This window comes from Equus przewalskii, chromosome 1 (genome assembly GCF_037783145.1).
Source record: "Equus przewalskii isolate Varuska chromosome 1, EquPr2, whole genome shotgun sequence".
Lineage (NCBI taxonomy): Eukaryota > Metazoa > Chordata > Mammalia > Perissodactyla > Equidae > Equus > Equus przewalskii.
The window spans coordinates 10,929,928-10,936,708 of record NC_091831.1 but is presented as its reverse complement, the minus strand read 5'-3'; positions in this window follow the sequence as shown (position 1 = coordinate 10,936,708).

Sequence of the window (6,781 nt, the reverse complement as noted above, 5' to 3'; positions counted from 1 at the left end):
TCCCACTACTGGGTATTTATCCAAAGAGCTTGAAGTAAGCAATCCCCAAAGTCCTATGCACCCCAATGTTTATTGCAGCACTGTTTACAATAGCTAAGACGTGGAAGCAACCTAAGTGTCCAGCAACAGACGAATGGATAAAGAAGATGTGGTACATATATACAATGGAATACTACTCAGCTGCAAAACAGAAGAAAATCATTCCATTTGCAATAACATGGATGGACCTTGAGAAAATTATGTTAAGTGAAATAAGCCAGCGAGAGAAAGATAATCTGTGTATGACTCCACTCATATGAGGAATTTAAAATTATGGACTAAGAACAGTTTAGTGGATACCAGGGGAAAGGTGGGGTGGGGGGTGGGCACAAAGGGTGAAGTGGTGCACCTACAACATGACTGACAAACGTTAATGTGCAATTGAAATTTCACAAGATTGTAACCTATCAATAACTCAATTAAAAAAAAAAAAACCAGAGAAGGCAGAAAAAGAGTGGAAGACAAACAAAGACATAAGCAATGACTAGAAAGCAATAACAAATATGGTAGATATTCATCCAGTTGTATCAATAATCTCTTTAAGTGTCAGTGGTTTAAATATACCAATTGAAGGACAGAGACTGTCAGACTGGATAAAAAAAATAAAACCTAACTTTATATTATCTACCCCCAAACCCCACTTTAAATATAAAAACAGATTAAAGGGATGGAGAAAGGTGTGTTGTTGATAGCACTAATCAAAAGAAAGCTGGAGTAGCTACATTAATTTCAGACAAAGTAAACTTCAGAGTGAGGAAAATTAGGGATAAAGAGGGGCATTACTTAGTGATAAAAGGGTCAGTTCTCCAAGAAGACATAACAGTCCTTAATGTGTATGGATCTGGCACAGAGTGGTAAAATATATGAGGTAAACACTGAGAACTGCAAAGAGAAATAGATGAATAAACTATTATAGTTAGAGACTTCAACACCCCTTTATCAGTAATTGACAGATCCATCAGGCAGAAAATCAGAAAGGACATAATTTAACTCAACACCATCAATCAACTGGATCTAAGTGATATGTATAGAATACATTCAACAGTGGCAGAATACACATTCTTTGAAGCTCACATGGAACATTCACAAAACAGACAACATTTGGGGCCATTAAAAAACACCTTAACAAATTTAAAAGAATAGGAGTCATGCAAAGTATTCTCTCAAACCACAGTGGAATTAAACTAGAAATCAATGACAGAAAGGTAGCTGGAGAATTCAAAAATACTCAGAGATTAAACATCACACTTCTATTTTATTTTCTTGGTAAGGAATATTGGCCCTGAGCTAACACCTGCTGCTAATCTTCCTTTTTTTTTTTTTTTTTTTTGGCTTGAGGAAGAGTGGCCCTGAGCTAACATCTGTGCCCATCTTCCTCTAGTTTGTATGTGGGACACCACCACAGCATGGTTTGATGAGTGGTCTAGGTCCATGCCCTGGATCCAAACCTGCGAACCTTGGGCAGCCAAAGTGGAGTGTGCTGAACTTGACCACTGTGCCTCTGGGCCAGCCCCAACTACACACTTCTAAATAGCACTTGGGTCAAAGAAGACATTTTAAGAGAAATTTAGAAATATTTTGAACTAAGTGAAAATACAGTTTATTAAAATTTGTGGGATGCAGCAAAAGCAGTGCTTAGAGGGAAATTTATAGCATTGAATGCATATATTAGAAAAAAGCTCTTTAATCAATAATCTAAGCTGCTACCTCAAGAAACTAGAAAAAGAGGAGCACATTAAATCCACAATAAGGAGAAAGAGGGAATAACAAAAATTAAAGCAAAAATAAATGAAATTGAATATAAGAAATCAATAGAAAAAACAAACCTAAAAGCTAGTTCTTTGAAAAGATTAATAAAAGAGCTAAACCTCTAGTGAGACTAATTAAGAAAAAAAGAAGACAAATTACCAATATCAGAAATGAAAGAAGGATCATCACTACTGATCCCATGGACATTAAAAGGATAATAAAGGAATGTTGTGAACAAATCTGATAGCCTAGAGAAAATGCATTGATTCTTTGAAAGACACAAATACCAAAACTCAAGAAATAGATCAGCTGAATAAGCCTATATGTAAAGAAATAGAATCAATAATTAATGAGCTTTGAAACTAGAAAGCACCAGGCCCAGATGAGTTTACTGGTGAATTTTACCAAATGTTTAAGGAAGAAATTATACCAACTCTCAAAAGTCTCTTCCAGAAAATAGAAGCAAAGGGAATTTTGTAACTCATTCTATGAGGCCAGCATTACCTATATACCAAAACCAGACAAAGACATTACAAGAAAGGAAAAGTACAGATCAACTTCTCTAATAAACATAGATGGGAAAATCCTGAACAAACTACTAGTAAATGGAATCCAACAATGTATAAAAAGAATTATACACCACCAACAACTAAGATTTATTCCAAGTATGCAAGGCTGGTTCAACATTACAAAAGCAATTAATGTAATTCATCACATCAACCGGCTAAAGAAGAAAAATCAGGTGATCATATCAATAGATGCAGGAAAAGCATTTGACAAAATCTAACACCCACTCATGATAAAAACTCAGCAGACTAGGAGTAGAGAAGAACTTCCTCAACTTGATAAAGAATGTCTAAAAAAATTTACAACTAACATTGTACTTGATGAGAAACCAGATGCTTTCTCAATAAAATCAGCAACAAGCAAGGATGTCCCGTCTCACCACTCCTATTCAGGATGATACTGGAAATCCTAGCTAATGCAATAAAAAAGAAAAGGAATAAAAAGTATACAGATTGGGAAGGCATAAGTAAAACTGTCTTTGTTCTCAAAGGATGTGATTGGCCAAATGGAAAATTCCAAAGAATCAATAACAACAACAAAAATCTCCTGGAATTAATAACCAATAGTAGCAAGGTTGCAGGACATAAGATTACTAGGCAAGAGTCCATCGCTTTCCTATATACAAGAAGTGAACAATTGGAATTTGAAGTTAAAAACACAATACCATTTGCATTAGCACCATGAAAAAAAAAGTGAAATACTTAGGTATAAATCTAACAAAATATGTTCAAGATCTATATGAGGAAAACAAACCTCAGATCAAAAAAATGAAAGAAGATCTAAGTTAGTGGAGAGATGATGCATGTTCATTGATGGGAAGATGAATATTCTTAAGATATTTCTTCCCAACTTTAGATTCAATGTAATCCCAGTCAAAATCCCAGCAGGTTGTTTTGTTGATATCAACAAACTAATTCTAAAGTTTATATGGCAAGGCAAAAGACTCAGAATAACCTAAACAGTATTAAAGGAGAATGACAAAGTCAGAGCACTGACACTCCCAGACTTTCAGACTTACTATAAAGCTACAGCAGTCAAGACAATGTGGTATTGGCTAAAGAACAAACAAAAAGATCAATAGAACAGAGTAGAAAGCCCAGAAGTAGACTCACACAAATACAGTCAACTGACCTTTGACAAAGGAACAAAGGCAATTCAATGGAGAAAGGATAGTCTTTCCAACAAAGGGTTCTGGAACTGGGCATCCACGTTCAAAACACATAAATCTAGACACAGACCTTATGCCTTTCACAGAAACTAACTCAAAATGGATCCTAAGCCTAAATGTAAAACACAAAACTAAAAACTCTGAGAAGATAATGTAGAAAATCTAGATGATCTTGGGTTTAGCAATGACTTTTTAGGTAGCACACTAAAAGCATGATCTATGAAATAAAAAATTGAGTTGTACTTAATTGAAATTTAAAACTTCTGGGGCCAGCCCACTGGCATAGTGGTTAAGTTCACCCACTCCACTTTGGTAGCCTGAGGTTTGCAGGTTCGGATCCAGGTGTGGGCCTAGCACTGCTCGTCGGGCCATGCTGTGGCAGCATCCCACAGAAAATACAGGAAGATTGGCACAGATGTTAGCTCAGGGTCAAAAAAAAAACCCGAAACAAAAAAAAACTTCTGTTATGCAAAAGACACTTACAAGAATGAAAAGACAAGACAAGACACAGACTGGAAGAAAATCTTAGCAAAACATATCTAATAAAGGACTACTATCTAAAACATACAAAGAACTCTTAAATTTTTCAGCAATAAGAAAAACAACCCAGTAAAAATGAGCAAAAAATCTGAACAGATGCCTCCCAAATAAGATAAGCAGATGGCAAAGAAGCCTACAAAAAGATGCTCAGCATCATATGTCATTAGTGCATTGCAAATTAAAACAATAATAAAATACCGTTACACACCTATTAGGATGGTTAAAATTTATAACACTGACAACACAAAATACTATCAAGGATGTGGAACAATAGGAACTCATTCATTGCTAGTGGGAATGCAAAATGTACAGCCCATTTGGAAGACAGTTTGGTGGTTTCTTAACAAAACTAAATATCTCTTACCATACTGTCCAGTAATTGTGCTCCTTGGTATATACCCAAATGACTTGAAAACTTAGGTCCACACAAAAACCTGCACACAAATGTTTATACTAGCTTTATTCATAATTGCCAAAAGTTGGAAGCAACCAAGATGGCCTTCAATTGGTGAATGGATAAACCAATAGTGGAACATCCAGACAATGGAGTATTATTCAGCAATAAGGAGAAATGACCTATTAAGCCATGAAAAGACATAGGGAACATTAAAAGCATATTTACTGAGTGAAGTAAGCCAATCTGAAAAAGCCTTTTCAGTATGAAAAAGCCATACTGTATGATTCCAACCATATGACATTCTGAAAATGGCAGAACTATGGAGACAGTAAAAAGAGCAGTGGTTGCTAGGGGTTTAGGGCACAGAGTGAGGGAGGGACAAATAGCCAGAATATGTGGGTTTTTCAGGGCAGTGATACCATTCTGTATGATGTAGTAATGATTAACACCTGTCATGCATTTGTGAAGACCCATGGAATGTACAACAGTGAAAGAGTGAAACAATGTAAACTATGGACTTTGGTTAATAGTAATGTATTAATATTCGTTCATCAATTATAACAAATGTACCACACTAATACAAAATATAAGTAGGGGAACTTTGAGGGAGAGAGTACTTTTTGATCAATACTTCTATAAACCTATAGCTGCTCTTAAAAAATTATTTATTTAAAAAGTGTGAAATTTTTTAATTGATTACATGTTGGAATGATAATATTTTGTATGTCCTGGAGATAATATGTCCTGATAAAATATATCACTAAAATTAATATGACCTGATTTGTTTTTTAGTTTTTTAAATGTAGCTCTTAGAAAAATTTAAATTACATCTGTGACTCACACTATATTTTTGTGGAACAATGCTGGTCTAGAACCAAATTCTTACAACTCCAGTTCTCTACTTATCTCTCTTCTAGGCCCTACAGTTTTGGGATCTTTTCTCTAGTGCCACTTCTTTTTAATCACTTTCCTATTAACAACATTTCATGGTTCTCTATTTGTTTGGGGAAGTCATAGAAATTCCTCTAGGTCACATTCTGTCTCCAGTGTCCTTCTTCACATACTGTACTCTATATTCTGGCCTCCAGCATCCCTCCCTCTGTATGGTACTCCGCATGTGCAACTTCTCTAGTTAACAACTACTCTGATTGAGTCACCTCTTGTTTGGCTGGTCTCAGGGGAGTCTCTGACGTTTCTGCCACTCTGCTCGAAATGTGCTCCCCAAGATGTCCTCCTTGTTCAGTCCCACCTCACACTAATGACTCCTGCCCTTTGTTTCCCCGCCCCCATACTTAAGCATCCCATTTGTACCTTTATGTCATGTGTGCACCTGCATACATTTCTTGTCTCCCTAGTAGTACTAAGCTCCTCAAAGGTAAGGACAATGCTTCCACTCCTCCAGTATTCCAAGGTTAGGTGAGATGGCACGTGCTTAAGATCACGAGCTTTGCTTTTAGACATCCGTGTTCAATTTTCAGTCTCCCACTTGGCAGCTATGTGACCTTGAACAAATCACTTAACTCTCTTAGCCGCCATTGCCTCATACGGAAAATGGGGAGAGTAATAACAATACCTCATAGGGTGGTTGGAGTGTCAGTGTTCTATGTTTAGATACTCTCAGAGGCACTTTTGTTTGTTATTTGTTTGTTTTCAAACTCCTGCAAAATGGAGACAGCAGGCAATGTGCTGTTTCCAATGCCAGAAGTTGACCTGTGATAACACTATGAAGTTTATTTCAAGTTCAGTGACCTAAGTGGTTAACAATAATTTTGGTTCAGGAAACATCATCATCTCCTTCCCCGGCTAGGAATTCTCATAACTATTTGAACATATTTCATGATTTTGACAAAGGATTAAAATTTAGCTATATGATAAAATACTCATTAGCAAAGTCCTTTTGTTTTTATATTTATCACAGAAAAACCCAACTCAGGCCATCTTTTGCTTATGTTAGGGCAAAATCTAGTCTTGCTCATAGGTTGTTTCAAAATGATTTGCTATCAAAAAGGTTCTATCTCCCTGGCTTATAAATATTCTTTATCCCCCCAGTTTCTCTTATCAGGAAAGAGAAATAATTTACAACATAGTACTTAAATTAAAAGTACTTTTAGGTCCACGTGATTGTCTTTATGTTTTATTTTAATTGACTGCTTACTTAAAGAGAGGCTCATATTAAGAATTGCATATTTTTCTTTATCCAAAAAGAGTCTTCTATTATTCTTTTTTCACAGTGGGATAAATAGATATTGCCTTTTAGCACTTCACACAGTGCCTGGTTCATATTCAATAAATATTAGGAATTTGTAGTGGTAATACAATGC